The following is a 21,323-nucleotide window of genomic DNA, read 5'->3' as shown; positions in this document are numbered from 1 at the left end:
AAAACCAGGTTCACATACTGGTTCACCAGATGCTGCTGGTGAAGGACTTGGTCACAATGAAGGAGATCCTCAACAAGTAGATACTCATGAGGATGGAGGTCCCCAAGTAAATGGAGAAAGCAACACCTTAGGGGGAACAGAAAACTTTCAGGACAAGTCTTCCACCCAGTGAGTTTGCAGATCTGATGCAAAGTGAATTTGAGATGAGCATGATGGGAGAACTAGGATTCTTCCTAGGATTGCAGATCAAGCAAACAGTTGATGGGATCATGATACATCAACAGAAGTATCTAAAGGAACTAATCAAGAAGTATGGATTGCAAGACAGTAAATCATATGCAACTCCAATACCTACAAATGCAAAGCTAGACAGTGATGATAAAGGAGAGAGTGTGGAAGCTACACTGTTTAGAGGTATGATTGGTTCTCTTCTCTACTTGACAGCTAGTAGGCCAGATATAGTGTTTTCTGTGGGATTGTGTGCACGTTTTCAAAGCAATCCCAAAGAATCTCACCTAAAGGCTGTCAAGAGAATACTTAGATACTTAGTAGGAACAGATGATCTGTACTTGTGGTACCCCAAAGGTGGTTCAATTGAACTATTAGGATACACAGATGCAGATTATGCTGGATTCCTAGTAGACAGAAAGAGCACATCTGGTATGGCACATTTCTTAGGTCCCTGCTTGATTTCATGGGGATCAAAGAAACAAAATTCTGTTGCTTTATCCACAGCAGAATCTGAATACATAGCTGCTGCAGCTTGCTGCTCCCAGCTGTTGTGGATAAGAAACCAGTTGAAAGATTTTGGTATTTTCTATGAAAATGTACCTATTTTATGTGATAATACAAGTGCTATTAACATTTCTAAGAATCCTGTGCAGCATTCCAGGACAAAGCATATTGAGATAAGACATCATTTCCTAAGAGATAATGTTGAGAAAGGTCTTGTAGAGCTGAGTTTTTGCAACAGTGAAGAACAAATTGCAGATATCTTCACTAAGCCATTGGGTAAAGAGTCTTTCTACAAGTTTAGAGTCATGTTAGGTCTGACTAGGTCAAACTAAGAGACCTCTCTCAGCTGTTTTCCCCAATGATTGGCTAATTAAGTATTCTTTAAATGTGTGCGTGCATCATACCTTTGCAATCTGTCTATTATCTCAATGTTAATTGCTTATCTCTATGTGAGCAATATTGCAGCTAATCACTTTCAGGATTGAAGGCCATATTGAACAGATGAGCAACTGTTTCAGTAACCCTACCAGCAGAGGAAACAGCAGCAAATACAAACGGATTAATTTTGAAATTAATTTCAAATTAAACCGTGAGAAAATATTTTTTATATTCTTATTTGATTTTAAAATCTTTTAAATATGGCAGTTATTTTCCTCCAACGGCAATTTGTTCTGACAGTTGCAATTATGGGCAGTTGTTCATTTATGGAAGTTATTTCCAAATTAAAATAACTTCCAAATATCTTCTGATCCTCTGATTTTATTTCTGATTGTCTCTATAATTCCTCTTGCTATATATTTGCTTCCCTTTCCTTGCTCCGTGATTATTCATCATTCATCAAAAATTCTCAACTTCTCTCTCTACAAGATCAATTCTTCGAAGCTTAGACAAGCAACAATGGTGAGAAAGGCTGGAACTGGAAGGAAAGGAGGAAGGAAAGGAGGTTCCAAAGCAAGTTTGGCTAGTTCCCCCTCGTCAAAATCTCAAGAAACAATCAAGGTTGTTCTTATGAACGTCTCTGAGCAGACTCCTTCACAAGCAACACCAGAAATCAACCCCTCTGAAACTGAACCCATCAAGGCCGTTCCTTTGAGACAAACTCCTTCAAACGAGAATGTCTTGAAGGAAAAACCTGCTTCACCATCAAAGACTAAAACTTTAACCCCTTCTCCACAAAAATCCAAATCCAAAAAGGCCCCAAAAGAGAAATCCATCGAAACCCTCACTCAAATAACTGAAACCGTTTCTTCAAACCCCAAATCACCTTCTGAGGGGGAACCTGTTAAAAAGATAGCCAAGAAACTTGAAAAACAGTTAGAGGAACTGGCTGATGAAGGATTGGATGAGGAGAAGGAGGACAAGAAGATGGAGGAGGATCTAGATGTAGTGGTGACCAAGGTGGTTGCTGGTACCACTACTGGTTCTGTAAGGAAAAGGCAGACTAGGGCTGCTTCAAAGGTCATTAAGGGCTCAGAAGAGAAGGAGACTACACCATCTGAGCCTAAGAGAGGAGAGAAAAGGAAAGCAACATCATCTGTTTCCCGTATCTCCAAGGCTGCTAAAGGTAAACAACCTGTTAACCCCAGTACTGGTGCAACTTCTTTAAGTTCTAGGACTGTGTTATCTGGTTGTGGTGTTGAGAATGAATATTTTGATATTCCTGCTTTGAGTCAAGTTAAGGAACTTCTTGAGTTCCAAGGATGGATGTCTCTGTTTAATGATTTAAATGATGCTTTTGTTGGTCCTGTTCGTCAGTTCTTTGTTAATCTGAAGCAAAACATTGATATGTCTGTGGCATCAACTGTTTCTGGTAGTATTGTCCATGTTTCTGAGTCTGTTTTATCTGAGTTGCTGGGTATACCTAGAGATGGTTTTGGTAGATATAGCAGTGATGGGTGGCCTCTAATGGGAGGAGTAACACCTGAGGAGGTTACTCAGTTTTTGTTTGGAAAGAAGGAAGAAGCTGGTTCCCCTAGTGACTTTAGGGAGGCAATTATGTTGGTTCTGCACTCCATGTGTTTGAAGGTCTTTCTGCCCAAAGGTCAAGGCAGAGGTACTGTTAGGATCATGGACATGGTCCTGATCTATCTGATCCTGAAAAAGGTTAAGGTTAATCTGCCAGCTCTAATGATGGAGCACATGTTGTACTGCCATGCTTCATCCCACAACTCCCTGCCTTATGGTTCCTTTATCTGCAAAATCATCAAGGAGCAGAATCCCAAGTTTTCTTTTTCTGGTGAAGTGGTGAGTCTTCAGTTGTTCTCCAAGAAAATACTCACTCAAAAGAAGATTGACTACTCTGGAAAGAGGCTGACTTTTGTAGGTCAAGAAAGTAGCCCAAGGGATGCAGGGAACCAGGAGGAAATCACTCCTGAGGATGTGGCAATGCTTCTTGCCAAGTTGGAAAGGCAAGATGAGAGGATCATAAAGTTGGCTACCAGTCTAGTGCAGGCTGAAGAAGAAAGGAAGCTTGATAAGCTTATGAACAACAGGAAATTCCTCACTATTTGCAGGGTGATTGATCACCTGTTGCCCCCAGAGTCTGGGATGCAGTTTGACTCTACACACTGTAGGATCATTGAGACGGATGATGAGGAATCCTCCAGTGAGAGATGTCCTGATGCTGAAAAAGGAGAGGGTTCTGAAGAAGAGGAAAATGAATCTGATGAGGAAGAAGAAGAAGAGACAGAGGAACAGGAGAAGAAGGAAGAAGAAAAGACAGCTGAGGAAGGTTCTGACTTCGAGGAGGAGATCAACCCAGAGGATGAAGAAGAGGATGAAGATGATGATGAATGATCACTTCAGTCTCCCCCTCCCCTTCCATTAACTGCCATAATATTTGCTGTTCCCCCACACTGCTAGACTGTTTTTCATGCAGTGTGGTTTCTATTATGTTTCTAACCTTCTGGTGTGTAATCCTGCACAGTTTTAAGCTTTTTCTGTTTTATGTGATTGAATAACCTGTTTGTGCTAACCTGCAGCATTGAGATTGATCAGTGGTTGAAACTACTGATTTTTGGCTTCCTTGCGATATTTTGGTGTGCAATTCTATTTTTTGAATGCTTTTTAATGATGCCAAAAGGGGGAAAAGCAGGTTGAAGTTTCTGAAAAGGCCTTGTTAGACAATTAGATTGAGTCTTTTATTTCCTTGAGTCAGTTAATCACAAAAACAAGTTAAAATAGAGGGAACAGATAGATTAACTAACTGTTTCAGTGTCTTTTTCCAAAAATCCAAAAACAAGTTGTTTCTTTTAAATAAAGATGGCTATCCTGGTCAGTCATCAGTGTCATAAGTCTTTTACACAAGATATCCCTTGTGTAGAAAGTCTAGTAGAAAGTCTTGTCTTCTTAAGTGTAGATTAGAACTTTCTTTACTTTGCTGTTTCTCACTAACGTGCAGGTGCAGGAAACTTCAAAGTGTTTGTCATCATCAAAAAGGGGGAATTTGTTGAGTCACTTAAGGTTTTGAGTGATGACAAACAGCTGACTAGCTGGTTCTTGTTGGTTTTATATCATATCAACTGACATTTTGAACAGGAACAGCTATCCCAAGTACTTGAGGCAATATGAAGTCCTTTTGAATCAAAGCATTCAAGAAATATGTATCAGAATGTTCTATCAAGGAAGGCCGTCAAGACTTGAAAATTATGAAGTCTCTCAGATTAGGATAGTTGATCTTTGTAGTTTTTATAATGTTAAGTGTGCATGGATGTTTGTACGTAAGCTATCTGTATCCCTTACTTAGAATATTTAGTGTTGTAGAGATCAGGAAAAGTTGACCTGATCTCTAGGACACTAACAGGTTAGGAAACAGCTGCTTCGTAGCTTGTTTCATGAACCTGGACATTAGTTCAGTAAATATTTTCTGGAATATATATTTCCTATCCTTAGAGAATATTTACTAAACTAATTGATTCAGTTTATGCAGAGTTGGAGATGAATTATTTCGCATATAACTTAGAATATATTATTCTACCCATTTATGGAAAGTAGAATAATATCTTAGAATATCTCTTATTTACAAAATAAAAGATATTCTATTTACCTAAGTTATGATCTGAAAAGATCACGAAAGAATTCATCTCCCAACCTTATAAAAGCATAAACTCGATCAGAATTTCGAGTGAGCTTTTCTGAAAAACTTCTCTATCTTTGAAAGCTCGAAATACACTCTAAGGGAAATAGTTAGTTCATCTCTTACAAACTATTTATGCACACAGTAAGAATTGTTTTGTAATTATCTCTTGTAAGCTTTGAGTGGAAGCATTTAGAGGGAAACAAAGGGTTTGTATTGAATCACTAAGAGGTTAGTGATTGGGTAGCATTTACGAGTGTGAGTGCAAGTGCTTGTGAGTTCAAGTGCGAAGTGACACCTAGAGTTAGGTGTGGGGATCACGAGTGTGATCATTTGTAATTGCTTTTGTTTTTCAGAGTTGATTAATAAAAGTAATTAGGGTAGTGGAGGACGTAGGCTCAGAGTTGAGCTGAACCTCGTTAAATCTTTGTGTTGATTATTTATTGAATTTTCTGTTTCCGCTGCAGGACCAGTTCATCACCTGGTCCCCCTACATAAATAGAGAAGAAAATCCAATAATTCTTAACACTGCCCTGTACTCAATTCAACCCCCCCCCTTCTTGAGTACCAGCTGCACTTTCACAACGGCAAGTTCTATACTTGCTGGAAGAACCGCATGGAGATCTTTATCAAGGCAGAGAATTACCAAGTCTGGAGGGTCATCGAGGTTGGTGATTTCGAAGTCACCAAAACTAATGCTCAGAATGAGGTAATCCCTAAGCCTATGTCCGAATATGAAAAAGAGGACTTTGATAAAATGAAAATAAATGCTATGGCTGTGAAATTGCTCCACTGTGGACTTGGACCTCACGAACACAATCGTGTTATGGGGTGCAAGAACGCTAAGGAAATCTGGGATTTGCTGCAGATTACTCATGAAGGAACTAATGAGGTTAAACGCTCAAAAATCGATCTACTTATGTCTAAGTATGAACGATTTGAAATGCAGCCTAAGGAAAACATTTAAGAGATGCTAACCCGTTTTACTAACATCATAAATGAGTTGGTTTCCCTTGGTAGACAGATTCCTACAGATGAGCAGGTTAGGAAGGTTCTTAGAAGTCTTCCACAAGATGAGAGATGGAGAGCTAAGGTGACAGCCCTTCAGGAAACGAAGGACGTTACAAAGTTCAATATTGAACAACTAGCAGGTTCTCTCATGACTCATGAGCTACACCTTGGAGTCAACAATGAACCCATGAGGAACAAAGGATTGGCTCTTAAGGCTGATGAGGAGGAAGACTCAGAAGTGGACGAGAATGAGGCTTCCCTAATTGTGCGAAGATTAAAAAAGATGTTCAAGAAAGGCCGAACCTCAAGGAACTTCGGTAAAAAGACCTCAAATCCAAAGCCTGACTACAGCTGCTACAAATGTGGATCTCTAGATCACTTTATCAGAGACTGTCCCCTTTGGGAAAGTGATAAAGGAAAAGGAAAGGCTAAGGAACAGGGAAGGGAAAAATTCAGCAAAGCAAATTATCAAAAGTCAGACATGAGGAAGGCCATGATAGCAGCATGGGGAGACTCCAAGAGTGAAGAAGAAGATGATGACCAACCAGAAGAGGAGACGGCCAATCTTTGTTTGATGGCTAAATCAGATGATGAAAAAGCTTACCTTGAGGAACTCCAGAAAGAGGTATTTCTTGATCCTAAACAACTTAAAACTCTCTCTAAAGATGTCTTAATTGATATATGTCTAGAAGAAGAAGAATTCTTTAGAGATACATGTGTGAAGTTGAATAAATGTGAAAAAGCTCTTAAGGTTTGCAAAGAGCATGGTGCTTGGTTGGAAACAGCCTATGCCAAGTCTCAAAGCAAACTAAGAGAACTTGATTTTAAATACAAACACATAACTGAGATAGCTGATAGAATTAAGAATGAAAGTATACTTCTAAATGTTGAACTAACTCAGTATAAGCTCATGAATTCTGATATCAGTTCTAGCAGTTCCTCAAGCGATCAGCTGCTTAAATTCAATGTTGATTTTGAAAATTTGAAAAATGAGCTTGCTACTTTAAAAACCCAAAAGGATCAACTTGAATCGGAACTAAATGCTAGAAAGGATAGAAGTATTAACCCAAAATTCATACCTAAGTGGATAGCTGAAGCTCAAGGAAAAAGAACTGAAGGCCTTGGTTATATGACCAAGAAGAAAGGTAAGCAAAAGAAATATGTTGAGCTTCCTATCATGAAGGTATGCACTTTTTGTGGTAAGACTGGACATCTCTATGGACAGTGTAGGATAAGAGAAGAAGCTGATAAAAGAAATGTAAAACAAGTGTGGGTCAAGAAAATTGATATTGCATCCACGTCTAAGGAACCCAAGGAAACCTGGGTTCCTGATCCTAATGCTTAGTTTTCTTGCAGGTCCTAGTGAGGGGGAACAACTCGTGGTATCTCGACAGTGGTTGTTCAAAGCATATGACAGGTGATAAATCAAAATTCCTCTCACTAGAAGACTACCCTGGAGGAACAGTAACCTTTGGGGATAATAAGAAAGGGCGAGATCATTGGAAAAGGCAAAATTGGTAGATCAAAATCTCATTCCATTGATAATGTGTTCCTGGTCGAGGGCTTAATGCACAATTTGCTCAGTATATCACAATTCTGTGATAAAGGAAATTCTGTAAGTTTTACTTCTGACTCTTGCAACATCATCAACAACAAGTCAGGAAAGGTTGTTCTAGAAGGAACTAGAATAGGGAACACTTATACAGTTGACCTCAACTTAATCCCAAGGAACAACCTTACATGTCTGAGTGTTGTTGAAGATGATCCCCTGCTATGGCATAAACGTTTTGGACATGCTAGCTTTTCATTACTGGACAAGCTAAGGTCAAGGAACTTGGTTGTGGGACTTCCTATTATCAAGTTCCTACAGAACAAAGTTTGTGATGCATGTGTGAAAGGCAAGCATGTTCGGTCATCTTTTAAATTGAAGAAAATAGTGAGAACTACAAAACCTTTGGAATTAATCCATATGGATTTATGTGGTCCCATGAGAATTCAAAGCAGGAGTGGCAAGAAATATGTTTTGGTTATTGTTGATGATTATTCTAGATTCACTTGGGTTATTTTTCTTGCTAGTAAAGATGAAACTTTTAACGAGTTTGTTGCCTTTGCCAAGAAAATACAGAAAATCAGTGGTCACTCCATAGTCCATCTCAGATCAGATCACGGAACTGAATTTGAGAACTCAAGATTCGATGAGTTTTACAGGGAAAGTGGCATGAATCATAACTTCTCAGCTCCAAGGACTCCCCAACAGAATGGAGTTGTAGAAAGGAAGAATCGAACCCTTGAGGAAATGGCTAGAACGATGCTGATTGCAAGTGGATTGCCAAGGAACTTCTGGGCTGAAGCCGTGAATACAACATGCTACATCATTAACCGGGTAACAATCAGAAGTATCATCAACAAGATTCCCTATGAACTATTCAGGGGAAGGAAGCCAAACATATCTCATCTTAGAGCCTTTGGTTGTAAGTGCTTTGTACATAATAATGGTAAGAAAAAACTAGGGAAATTTGATGAAAGAAGTGACGAGGCTATATTTCTAGGATATGCCTCTGATAGCAAAGCTTATAGAGTCTACAATAAAAGCTCAATGTGTGTTGAGGAAAGCATTCATATAATCTTTGATGAAGTTAACCAATTTGTGAGTGTACAGGAACAAGAAGAAGATAATGATTTTGAAATTGGATTGATTAGAGACAGGGATGAAGAAGAGACTCAGAAGCAAACCAGGGAAAAGCAACCTACTCCAGAAGAGGACCATCAAGAAAATGGAGAGGTTCCTCAACCCGATGAACAGGTAAATGAGGAACAAGCAGAAGAAGCAGAAGGAACAGAACCAAAAGCTCCTCAAATTGGAGTTCCAGCAAGGGAATTTCAACCCAGGCCATTCAAGTATCAAGGTTCCCATCCAACTGATCTCATAATCAGTGATATAGGAAAAGGAACGCAAACAAGATCACAAATGAGGAACTACTGTGCATTCCATGCTTTTCTGTCCATCCTAGAGCCAAGAAATCATCAAGAAGCCTTGGGAGATGCTGATTGGATAGTGGCCATGCAAGAGGAACTCAATGAGTTCGAAAGGAAAAAAGTCTGGCACCTTGAGCCAAAGCCTAAGGGAAAGAAAGTTATTGGGCTCAAATGGGTGTTCAGGAACAAGCTTGATGAACATGGCACCATTGTAAGGAACAAGGCTAGATTGGTTGTGAAGGGCTACAACCAACAGGAAGGTATTGATTTCGATGAAACCATTTCTCCTGTAGCTAGATTAGAAGCTATTAGAATCCTAGTAGCTTTTGCTTCTTTTATGGGTTTCAAACTCTATCAAATGGATGTGAAATGTGCTTTTATAAATGGTTTCTTAAATGAGGAGGTGTTTATTGAACAACCTCCAGGTTTCGAAAATCCTAAATTTCCAAATCATGTTTTTAAGCTTGATAAAGCTCTCTACGGGCTTAAACAAGCTCCAAGAGCCTGGTATGAAAGGCTTTCAAAGTTCCTATTGAAAAATGATTTCAAAAGAGGAAAAGTAGACAAAACTCTTTTTCTTAAATCTCGAGAAACTGATTTGTTAGTTGTGCAGATCTATGTAGATGATATTATATTTGGTGCTACTAACAATGGTTTTTGCAAGTACTTTGCTGAGCTAATGGGTGGTGAATTTGAGATGAGCATGATGGGTGAATTAAATTTCTTCCTTGGACTTCAAATAAATCAAACAGCTGAAGGAATAATGATTCACCAACAAAATTATGTCAAGGAACTTCTGAAGAAGTACAACATGGAGAATGCCAAGACAAATCATACACCTATGGGAACAGCAACAAGACTTGATGAGGATCCACAAGGAACAAGTGTGGATCAAACCACTTACATAGGTATGATTGGTTCATTGCTATATCTAACAGCCAGTAGGCCTGTCATTTCTTTTAGTGTTGGATTGTGTGGTAGATTTCAGTCTAATCCTAAAGAATCACATCTAACGGCTGTTAAGAGAATTTTGAGATACCTCAAAGGAACAGATGACCTGTGTCTGTTCTATCCTAGAAGTGATGACTTTATGCTTAAAGGATTCACAGATGCTGACTATGCAGGTGACCTAGTCAATAGGAAAAGCACCTCAGGTATGGTTCAGTTCCTTGGCTCTTGTCTAGTTTCTTGGGGTTCCAAGAAACAAAATACTGTTGCATTGTCTACTGCAGAGGCTGAGTATGTAGCAGCAGCTGCTTGTTGCTCTCAAGTCCTCTGGATAAAACAACAGTTACGTGACTTTGGTATTAAATTTAATTGCATTACTATCTACTGTGATAACACTAGTGCAATTTGCATATCTAAAGATCCAGTCCATCATTCAAGAGTTAAGCATATTCATATAAGGCATCATTTCCTTAAGGATAATGCTGAAAAGGGTTTGATTAAATTAGATTTCTGCCAAACTGACAATCAAATTGCAGATATATTAACAAAACTCTTGAATAGAGAAAGGCATGAGAAGATGAGAATGGAACTTGGGATGATTAAGTTATACTGAGAAAAATGCATCAAGTTCCCTCAGGTATGAAGCTCAAAGTGACATGCTTAATCTGTTGTATACTGTGCACAAGTGTTATATGTTTAATTACATAGTTAAGACAGGTTGTAAGCAGGAGTAATATTTACTAAGGGCATGTAAATTTGAAAGACATAGAATATGAAAAGTCCAAAATTGGTTGCATGAGCCTTGTTGATTTGTTCCGTGTATCAAGTTGTATTTGCAAGTGTTCTTTACTGATAATATTCAAAAGATAAAATTGTTGTGTTTATCTATCTTTCGAAATTCCAAATTCTTTTTATCTAAACACAAATAAATCGGATGAATGCATCTAATTTCATCATTATCTTTTGTTCAAAAAGTAGCCCACTTACACTACTCTCTTGAAACACGGTTTGCGTTTCCCTAAGCAATAAATATGAGTGTCAAATCAACTAAATTCACCTCACCTCCCAAGCGACACCTCACTTCACCAATTTACCTCCACCATAAAAGATGTCAGCCTCACACAAATTTACACCACACAAAAATTACCTTCTCTCTCATCACTCAGATCAAAACTACTCTCCAATGTCTACCTCTCCAAAAACCCAAATTGAAGCCGACCTTAACACAAACCCAATTCCAGAAATTACCATGGAAATCCCACCGGAAATTAACCCCATTGATGACCAAGAGCCTCCAAAAGTGGATTCAACTACCAAATCCCAGTCTTCTCGAAAAAGGAAGTCCGATGACATGCAAGAAGAAGAAGAAAGAGCTCTGGAACTAGGGGTCAATTACCGAGACAAGCCAGCAGCCATGAAACGGCAAGAGAAGATCAGTGATCACTTTGTGACAGGTTTGGCTATTAATCTTCCTTGGTGTAAGTCTGTTAAGTTGTATGAATTGCTTGATTTAATTGAGGCTCAAAATTGGGTGAATTTGTTGAGTGAATTCTTTAATCGGAGTATGTATGTTGATTCTATGAGGGATTTTTGCAAAAGTTTCAAATATTCTAAAGGTGTTATTCGTTGCTGTGTTTATGAAAAAGAAATTGAGTTTGATGCGATGTACTTGGCTGAGTTATTTGATGTTCCTAATACTGGATATGACTTTTATTTTAAGAGTAATGTGATAAGGAACCCTCTTCCTGATGCAAATATTGATGAGATAGTAGAGTTTCTAGGTGGAGACCCGGAGGAAACCTACATAAATCACAATGACCTAACCCCTCTTGACAAAATTCTGCTAAAATTTGTTTTCAATGATATTATCCCTCGCACCCAAAAGAGAGACAGTGCCAACAAGCTTGACTCTGTTCTCATCTATTGCCTAGCCAAAAAGATCCAAATTAATTTTCCCTCCATCATGATCCAACACCTTTCTCACTGTGTTCCAAAAGGATGGAATGTGGGATATGGTAACCTTCTCACCTATGTCTTTGAAAGCTTTGGCATTTCCTTCGTTGATAAAGAACCCCTGCCCCTCAAAAACACCGTGTACATGCAGCCCATTTTCCTTGAAAATCATAAGATGAAGGTTGTAGATGGATGTTTTGAGGTTGTGTTGGAAGAAAAAGATAAGAGGCCAAAGGAAGTAGGTGCTATAGCTGAGGGGGAAAAGGAGAGAGCTACTGGGATCATAGAGGGAGTGGTGCAGGATATTCAGGAGGAGGAAGAGGAAAAGGTGGTTGAGGAAGTGACTGAGACAGGGGGAAGGAAGAAAAGAAAGCGTCAGACGCTACAGCTGGCGTTTGGCGCTGACTTAGAAATTCACGCATTTTCTTAAAATCAGATAGAAATTGTTGTACAGGAGGATAAAATCGTATTTTTCCTCAAAAATGTTCTTTGATTTTAATTAAAACTCTAAAAAGTCAACAAAAAGTCAATTAAACAATGCTAATTGAATTAGGAATGAAAAGAACCTTCTAGAAGAATCTAGAAGACTTAAACCATTCCTAATTACATTAGGAATGATAAATCCATGTTAGGCCCTCCTCTAGATCATTAGGCCGCACATAAGGCTCAAACCGGGCCCAGTTCAGTAAATTGGCCATAACTTCCTCAATATTCATTGGAATTGGGCTTATAATATATCGTTGGAAAGCTCTTTTCAAGCCCTATCCAACTACACTACTATTGGACCCATATCATGGACCAACCAAAATTGATTGGCTGTTTTCTTAAAATAGGTTTTCAAAAACAAAGAGAAGAGAAAAGAAATTAAAACTATCCGCAACACTAAACTTTCCACACTTTCACTTCATTCGATTATGATTCAACGTGAAAGGCACTCATCACTGGGTTTGGTTTTAGGGAGACACAAATGGATGTCTACAGAAGCCCCCACTTTGACAAAGTTTGGAGAAACGCGAGTTTCGAAAACAAAAGTCAAAGTATCGATAGGGAGGGAGAATGATTCAGAATGTTCTGTGATCCTAAATCACTCTTGTAACGCTGATACCTGCAAAACTAGCGTTAGTTAAAACAAATAAAAGAGTTAAGAAACACGTATCTTGTACCGTCGAGCACACGTTTTTGAAATTAACCGATTTGCTGCTGTATCCTTGTTTTGACGACCTCCTGCCAAGAGAATGTCATCCCGCTTGAAAACTGCTACGCTTGTAACTGCTTCCAATATTGAAGATTGCTTTGCTTGAAACGATCCTCTTCCGCTTTGATAATATTCCACGTCCAAGGGAATACCATCGAAGATTGCTTCGCTTGAAACAATCTTCTTCCGCTTTATGACCATCTTCCACGTCTAAGGGAACATGATCGAAGACAACTTCGCTTGAAATCACCTTCAGTTGTTTGTGACAACTCTCCACAATCTATGGAACGCCATCTTGCTGTTTCGATGTTCACTCGTCTTTGAACAAAGACCTTCTTTTTTTGGATATGTTCACGCGTCTCTGAACAATAGAGCTTGAAAATAGGAGATCTTTAATGATATGTCCACGCATCTCTGAACAAAAGAGCTTTTGAATGATATGCCCACGCGTCTCTGGAGCAAAAGAGCTTTGATGATATGTCCACGCGTTTCTGAACAAAAGAGCTTGAAAGGATTGTCCACGCGTCTCTGAACAAAAGAGCTTGAAAGGATTGTCCACGCGTCTCTGAACAAAAGAGCTTGAAAGGATTGTCCACGCGTCTCTGAACAAAAGAGCTTTGATGATAATATTCCGAAGAAAAATTTCCGAAGACCAACGCTTGCCGATCTCTAAAGCTCGCATGAACTTTGCTTCCGTTATGCCAGTACGTCGGCGGTTTGCTGCTTGTGAACCATTATGTTCGTGATAAGCCAACGCTTAGGCGCTTTAAGCTAAGTGAAACGATCTTTCGTTAGGTCGATCACTTATTGCGATTGTAATCAAACCGACTACTTAATCATGTCAAATTGCTTATAGGGGCTAACTGGCGCACCAAGGAACCTGAAATTGTTGCATGAGGTTGAAATCACCTTTCTAAGAGGCTTTGAGCTCTGTCGCTGCTAAAATATCTCTGGCGCCAAGAATTAACTCTCTCGCCAGACGCTGTGATCTAGCGCTAGGCGCTGAACTTTGTTGCCAGACGCCAGATGTTTCCGTCTGGCGCTAGAGTAGGGTCTTCCCTATTCTGCTGCACCTGTATTTATTTTTTACTATAGAACTTTGCCAATTTCTTTAATTATCTTAGGGTTGACCTAAGGCTTAGCGTTGCTTGACTCATTGACTTGACACAACTTAAGGCATAAACTTGACTCACTGTGATTGGCTCGAGGTTGACTCTACTCAAAGTGTTTTTGACACATGTGTTAGACTCAAATCAAAGTGATATGACACGACATGACTCAACGTGTACATGACTCGTGTGTGCATGGTAATATGATCGTGCGACTCGAAAATGCCAAAAAAGAAAAAAAATTTCGTCATTTTTGTGGAGGGTACCGACTTTCTCCCGAAAAAGAAAGACGCAAAAAAGAAAGAAGCGAAGTTTTTGAAGGTGCATGTTGAATGAGCTTAGTCAAATGTCATTTGATACTATATCTCAAGGTGCAAGGATTAACCCATCCTAGGCTATCTCAATGGTTGACTCAATGATGAAAGCATTTGGGTAACTTAGGCACGGAAGCTAAGCACTTCATACATCGTGATGCAATGACAATTATGATTGATGAGTGATGTTGATATGACAAGGCATGCTTCAAAGCTGTGTTAAGATTCCATGACAAAGGGTTCCTAAGGGAAGTATATTTGGTCATGTATGTGTGATGTGTGTGATAGTGACACTAAAGTTAGGCCGCAAGAGCTAAGTGTGTAGAAAGATATTATTTTAGAAGAGTCAAATGATGGTGACTCTTAGGCTAGACAAGCTAATGATGTAGGGATCAAGCCCCCAAGTCTAGCTCTAAGTGAAAAGGGATGAGCATAGGAGATCCCTTGATATGATCATGGAGTGTGAATGTGAATATGAATGCATTTTTATTACGGCCGTACCTCAATGTGAAGTTGCCTACGTATCCGTTAGGAATCAGGCCAAACGTAGCTCTAGCCAAACCTCGTACAAATATGTGTATACCTCTGTAGACACCCAATTGTGTCTCCCCAAAACCAAACCCGGTGATGAGTACCTTTCACGTCGAATCATAATCAAATGAAACTAAAGTGTGGAAAAGTCTAGTGTTGCGGAAAGCTTTTATTTTCTTTTCTCTTTCTTTCTGTTTTCGAAAACCCACTCTATTTTATGAAAACGTCCATTCCAGTTTATTTTGGTCCATGATAAGGGTCCAATAATGGTGTAGTTGGATGGAGCTTGCAAAGACCTTTCCAACGATATATTATAAGCCCAATTCCGATGAATATTGAGGAAGTTATGGCCAAAATACTAAACTGGGCCCAAACCGGATTTTACCTACGACTCAATGATCATGAGGAGGGTCCAAAGGTTTAATCCTATTCCTAAACTAATTAGGATTGATTAGAATCTTCTATAAGTTTCTAAAATATCTTAATTATCCTTTTTTGAAAAGATAAGATTAAGGAATTTGATTTAAATATAAACTTTCCTTTTTTATAAAACTTTCCTTTTTTAAAAGTCCTAATTCTATTCGGATTTAAATATGTTCAAAGACTGTCAGATATTATTTTCGTGCCTCATATTTTTTATCCAAATTTTATATGGTTGGATAGATCTTGAAATTATCTTTCCAATGATATATTATAATAATAATTCCGAGCTATAACGAAAAATATATGAATAAGATATCAAACTCTATCCAAAACTGACACCGTCTCACTATTTCGTTCATATCTTTTATTATACAATATATTTCAATCTGATTCCAATTGGGTTAGAAAGTAGACTTCAGGATCTTTCCAACGACATCTTATTCATCTTATTCCGATTTCTGGATCAAAAGATATGATAAAAAAAAAATCCGCAAAAACTGCTGTCTACGAGTTTTATTTCGATTCGAATTTGGATTCTTTTCTTAATTCTTCGACCCTCTTTTTTCCTATAAATAGAGGTCATATCTCCCCTTTTTCATTCACCAACTCTCATCAAGATTTTCTTGATTATTCTCTCTCTCTCTCTTTTCTAAACTAGCCTTTTCTCAAATAAATAATTCCACATTCACAAGATCTAGAAACATCAAGCCATATTCGAAGTTGCCTTCGCCCTAGACGTGAAAGGTTTTAATTTCTGAGGGTTTGGTCCCAAATCTCTATTTCAATTATTTAATTTAATTGCTTTGATTATTATTTTTCCTTGAAGTTACTAACGTGTGTATTTTGTTATTAGAAAGAGGTACGAGGCATCAAAGTAAGTACTTTAATTGATTTGATTAATTTTATGATGTAGAAATCATGTTTGTATTGTTATTATGATATTCCCAGTATCATGTCTAGGATATTTTTAATATTAAATATGATTGTTATGATGCCTTTTATTTTCTTCCTAATATTAATTCATGTTAGTATCATGTTGGGTTAAAGATTTGATTTTTATTTCTTAGTGACATGCTAGGGTTTGTTATTAATCTTGTTAGTATCATGCCTAGGATCTTGCTATTTTTATTATGCTTTAATATTAACATGAACATGATTATGATTATAATTGTTATAATGATTATGAATATTATTATGATGATGATTATTATTATTCATAATTATTATTGATTATGTTGCTTGATACATTATTTAATCTTTATTACTTGATCACCTTTATTACATGTTAAAGGGAATTTGGTACTTGTAATCACGCTTAATAAGATAATTAATAATCTTGTTAGGGTTAATTGTGATTATAATTCAAGTGATCGCCAATAATAGTTTATTTGTGCATTGATATTCAACCAACATAGATAAACAGGTTTAGGGTTAATCCTATTGATTGTATGTTAATCAGAAAGTGCACATGAATACGAGCAGAATAAAGTAAAGGCCTATTATTAGGGTAGGTTCAATCTCTTTTAGGTTGGATTTGTACCTTCATCCCCGAACCCTTATTTGGTTCATGACCTTATGGAGTTGACGATCTCTTGGATCGTTAAGGGGTGTAACCTTCACCTCGTGAACGGTTTACAAGTTCCTTAAAAACTTGTTGGCGACTCTTTTGCTCTATCTCCTTCCCTTTTGGATGCACCGTACTTTAGTGTATGATCACAGTGGGGTTCAAGCTAGTGGGATTTTAAAGGCTTGAAATTATTCCCTACAGTTTTTGGCGACTCCACTGGGGAGGATTTCTATTTTAATTCCTGAATTTGTTTCGGCAATGATTTAGAATGAGTGGATGAGACTCGAAAAGTTCTAAGTATTTCATGTGCGTAATTTTGATTAACATTATTATCATATGCATAAAAAGGTTCTCATTGGAAAGACCATCCGTAATGAGTAAAAAACATAGGATTTTACACGTAGGAAATTTGAGAAATGTCTTTCACAACTAGGACTGAAATAACACCGCGCGAAACTGGATGATTTTATTGAGCATAGAAAGCTGCTGAGGCATGTGGGAAGTAGCGTCAGGGGCCAGAGCTTGGCGCCAAACTTTTAGCCGTAGCGCCAGACGCCAGTATTGGCGCCAGGCGCTACAGTTAAAAGTTGGCTCCAGTCTCTATTTGCTGGCGCCAATTTCCCCCAATACCGAGCCAGAAATATGCGTTCTAATTTCGACCGGTTTTTCATATTGTTTCCTCGATCCTACTTCCTGATTGAATTTTTTCTCACTTTTCTGAAACCCATATGTGTTCTACATATGGACATAAACCTCTGGGAATTCATGCTCTATCTACCCGATTGAACGCTCCTGGCAACAAAGGGTACATCTGAGATGTTGAATTCACCAAACCATGGAAGTGAGTTTTTTCTAAAACTCGCGGTGTCCCATCCACACGCGCTAACCCTTCACGGTTAGGCTTCTGCGCGGTGCATCCGGACAATTAACCATGGACCCTCTATTGACTAAACCATATCCCGAACTTTAGAGAACTAGAGCCATGGTTAGGTTGCGAACTCATTGCATCATATTGTGCCTACTTGACTAATTGTGCATTATTTGTTGTGCATACTCTATGTGATTTTTCCTAACCGTTTGTTGATTTGTGTTGAGACTAAAATTAATGACTTAAAGAACTTTGCCTAATTAATTAATTAATTAATTAATTGATTATTTAATTTGAGTCAATAAAGTCTATTTTTTCAATCGGAATTGACCTAGTACAACTTTAGGCATACCCCAGTTGACTAATAATACCGAAAACAGTCCCAGACCAAAGCTCCAATGTTGGTGCCAAAGTCTGAGTTGTAGCGCCACTGTATGGTGTGTAGCGTCAAACATTTACTAAAAAGTCTAGCGCCAATCACCACATTGTGACGCCAGTTCTGTCGCTTGGCCGACAGTTCGGATTATTTGTCGAGTCATCACCTAGGGTCTAATTAACCAGTTTACTAATTAATTCGGTTAATTTCCGCTGTCAATAACACCTTGTCAGGTCATTAATCGAGTCTTGGTCACATAGTCTAGCCACATGGTCATGACACGAGTCTTAAAATGTCACCTACACTCACTAGTCTTAGCACACACTTTGAGTACACATCACCATGGCCATGTCTTAGGTCCATGCATGAGTCGGTCTTTCCGTCATTTGAGTTGGGGGGTACATTCTATTCCTAATTCTTCATATCCCTCCATCTAAATCTTTCTTCACATTCTTCCATCTTTCTTCACCTCCTCCATCCATTGCATGTTGAATAAAGTTTGAGTCAAATAATTACAATAAGTATCCCCAAATTCCTTTTCCACAGTACTTGGTCGAGGAGGGAAGGGCGATTAATCAAGGACAACCGCTTTATTCAAGTCTCGCTTTTTAATAAACCGATTCGTCAAAAGAGGAAGGCTAAAAAGATAATTGCAACTCAAGAAGAAGTCAATGAGCTTAGGAACCAATTGGTTACCATGACTGAAACACTGAAGCTCCTCACACTTAAGGTCGATGATCCCGTGAAGCAACAACGGATGGATCTCATGCAAGAGAGTCTAAGCAAGCTATCTAGTGACTATAAATTTCAGGGCATGAGTTCGCAAGGGGTCTCGCTGGACAAGGAACTTCTTCCACATAAGTTCAACGCCACTGACATCCCCAAATTCAAGGCAACAGATAACCCTTACTTCCATCTAAGAGCTTTTGAAACAATAATGAACATTAAGGGTATCGATAAGAAGGTTTTTTCCTCTTTGTTCCCACTATCTCTTGAAACTGTTTGCCAACAATGGTTTTTCTCCCTTGACAAGGAAAAAACCTCTACCTGGGAATCAATAGTGAATGCTTTCGTTGATAGGTACAAGTGCAATATCCAAGTTGAAACCGACCATAGACAACTTGAGATGCTAAGACAAAAAGAGAATGAAGGCTTTACTTCTTTCTTTAATAAGTGGAGGGAAACTTCCGCCAAGATGATTGAGGTCCCCACTGAAAAAGAATCCGTGAGGATGTTTATCAAGAATCTCCAAGAAAAGTATTCAAAGCACTTAAAATATCAACACAACTTGAATACTTTCAAGGCCGTCTATGACGTAGGTATCGAGATCGAAGATGACCTCGCAAAGCAAAAAGCTACTAATAATAGCAACCACGGTGGCTGGAAAGGAAAGAAGAGCGACAATCCTTCTTCTTCCGAAAACGCCCACTCTAGTAATAATGTTAGTACCTTTGACCATAATGATGTCTTAGCCATGGACAATCAAGGATCTAAAAGGAAACCCAGGCGAGAGTTCACACCCATTGGAATGACCTACGATGCTGCTTTCGATCGTCTTTATGATCGAGGATTAATCAAACCTATTGGCCCTACCGAGGATCCAACACCAGAAAATCGATCTTCGAGATGGAATCCAAATTCCTATTGCAAGTACCATCGAGGAAACGGTCATACCACTGATGAATGCTACAGGTTTCAAAATCTCATTCAAGACCTCATAGAAGCAAACAAGGTCCCATTGCCTCTAGCTAGCGAGAAGACTGGGTGATGATGAAGCGAATGACACAAGACAAGAGGCGAGCTGCAACGACAAGATTTCATGGCCTCTTTTTCTATTTCTTTTTCATCTTTTCTTTCCCCAATAAGTCTAGCATAGGCACCTTTTCTTTTCCTTTAGATTATTTTTGTAGTTTTTCTTTTCTTTTCCCTTTTTAATAAAATGAGCATTTATTTCCTTATATATGATCATTTCATTATATTGCATCATATACAAAAAAAAACAAAAAAAAAAAAAAATCCATGTCGAGCTAAGCACAAGGTATACCAATGATTTAAGGCACCCCTTGTAGCCACATCATATCTCCTTTCGCCCTTTAATTATACAATCATTTCTTCATAAACCACTTTGAGCCTCGTCTAACGATAGACCCTTCTTTTTTCAACCTACATCTACCTAACCTTGGGATGGGATGGTGAGCAACTTATGCAATTCTAAAGAAAGCTTGAGCAAATTCAAAAGAAAGCAATAGCAAAAAATAAGCAATAATAAATAAATAAAAGTGTACAAAAGGGCAAGTGTTCTAATGTCTTTGATATGAAAATATCTTCTATAAGAACACGTCTCAGATTGCGTCTCTTATCGAGTGCTCGGTACCGTGCCTGAGAAACATGAATGCCAAGTGAGTGATAGACCGCATGATCGGGATTGCCCACACTTATTAAAATAAAATAAATGCTAAAGCAAAAGAAAGAGCTAAAAAAAAAAGAGTAGAAAACCTCAAGCATGAAAATACAAATATTCAAAAGCAAGGTTGCACACCTTAGGGGCTTATCTAGGGTCTTGAGCCTTTATCCCCTTCTTCTTTAAACCTTTAGCCTAACCACGTTACAACCCTTAAAAAGACCTTTTTTGAGGTATACACACTTGTACGAGGTTCGGCTAGAGCTACGTTCGGCCTGATTCCTAACGGATACGTAGGCAACCTCACATCGAGGTGCGGCCGTAATAAACATGCATTCACACACTTACACCATGATCATATCAAGGGATCTCCAATACTCATCCCTATTCATTTAGAGCTAGACTTGGGGGCTTGATCCCTATATTATTAGCTTACCTAGCCTAAGAGTCACCACCATTTGACTCTTTTCAATAATATATTTTTCCACACACTTAGCTCTTGCGGCCTAGCTTTAGTGTCACTTTCACACACTGCACAGATATATACATGACCAAATATACTTCCCTTAGGAACCCTTTGTCATGAAATCTTAACATTGAAGCATGCCTTATCATATCAAAATCACTTATCACTCATAATTGTCATTGCATCACGAAGTATGAAGTGCTTAGCCTCCGTGCCTAAGTTACCCAAATACTTTCATCATGGAGTCAACAGTTGAGATAGCCTAGGACAAATTAATCCTTGAACATTGAGAGATAGTATCAAACAACATTTGACTAAGCTCATTCAACATGCATCTTCAAACTTCACTTTCGATTCTTTTTCGCGTCTTTCTTT

At 38.4% G+C, this 21,323-nt stretch overlaps 1 pseudogene; it reads left to right on the top strand.

Annotated features, from left to right (window-relative positions):
* The first annotated feature begins 416 nt into the window (after positions 1 to 416).
* LOC145625369 (secreted RxLR effector protein 161 pseudogene) lies at positions 417 to 1,067 on the top strand (annotated as a pseudogene).
* Positions 1,068 to 21,323: the final 20,256 nt, after the last annotated feature.

Source organism: Chenopodium album, chromosome 3, assembly GCF_948465745.1.
Source record: "Chenopodium album chromosome 3, dcCheAlbu1.1, whole genome shotgun sequence".
Classification (NCBI taxonomy): domain Eukaryota; kingdom Viridiplantae; phylum Streptophyta; class Magnoliopsida; order Caryophyllales; family Amaranthaceae; genus Chenopodium; species Chenopodium album.
The sequence above is the reverse complement of the archived record's forward strand: the minus strand, read 5'-3'. Positions and strand labels throughout refer to the sequence as shown.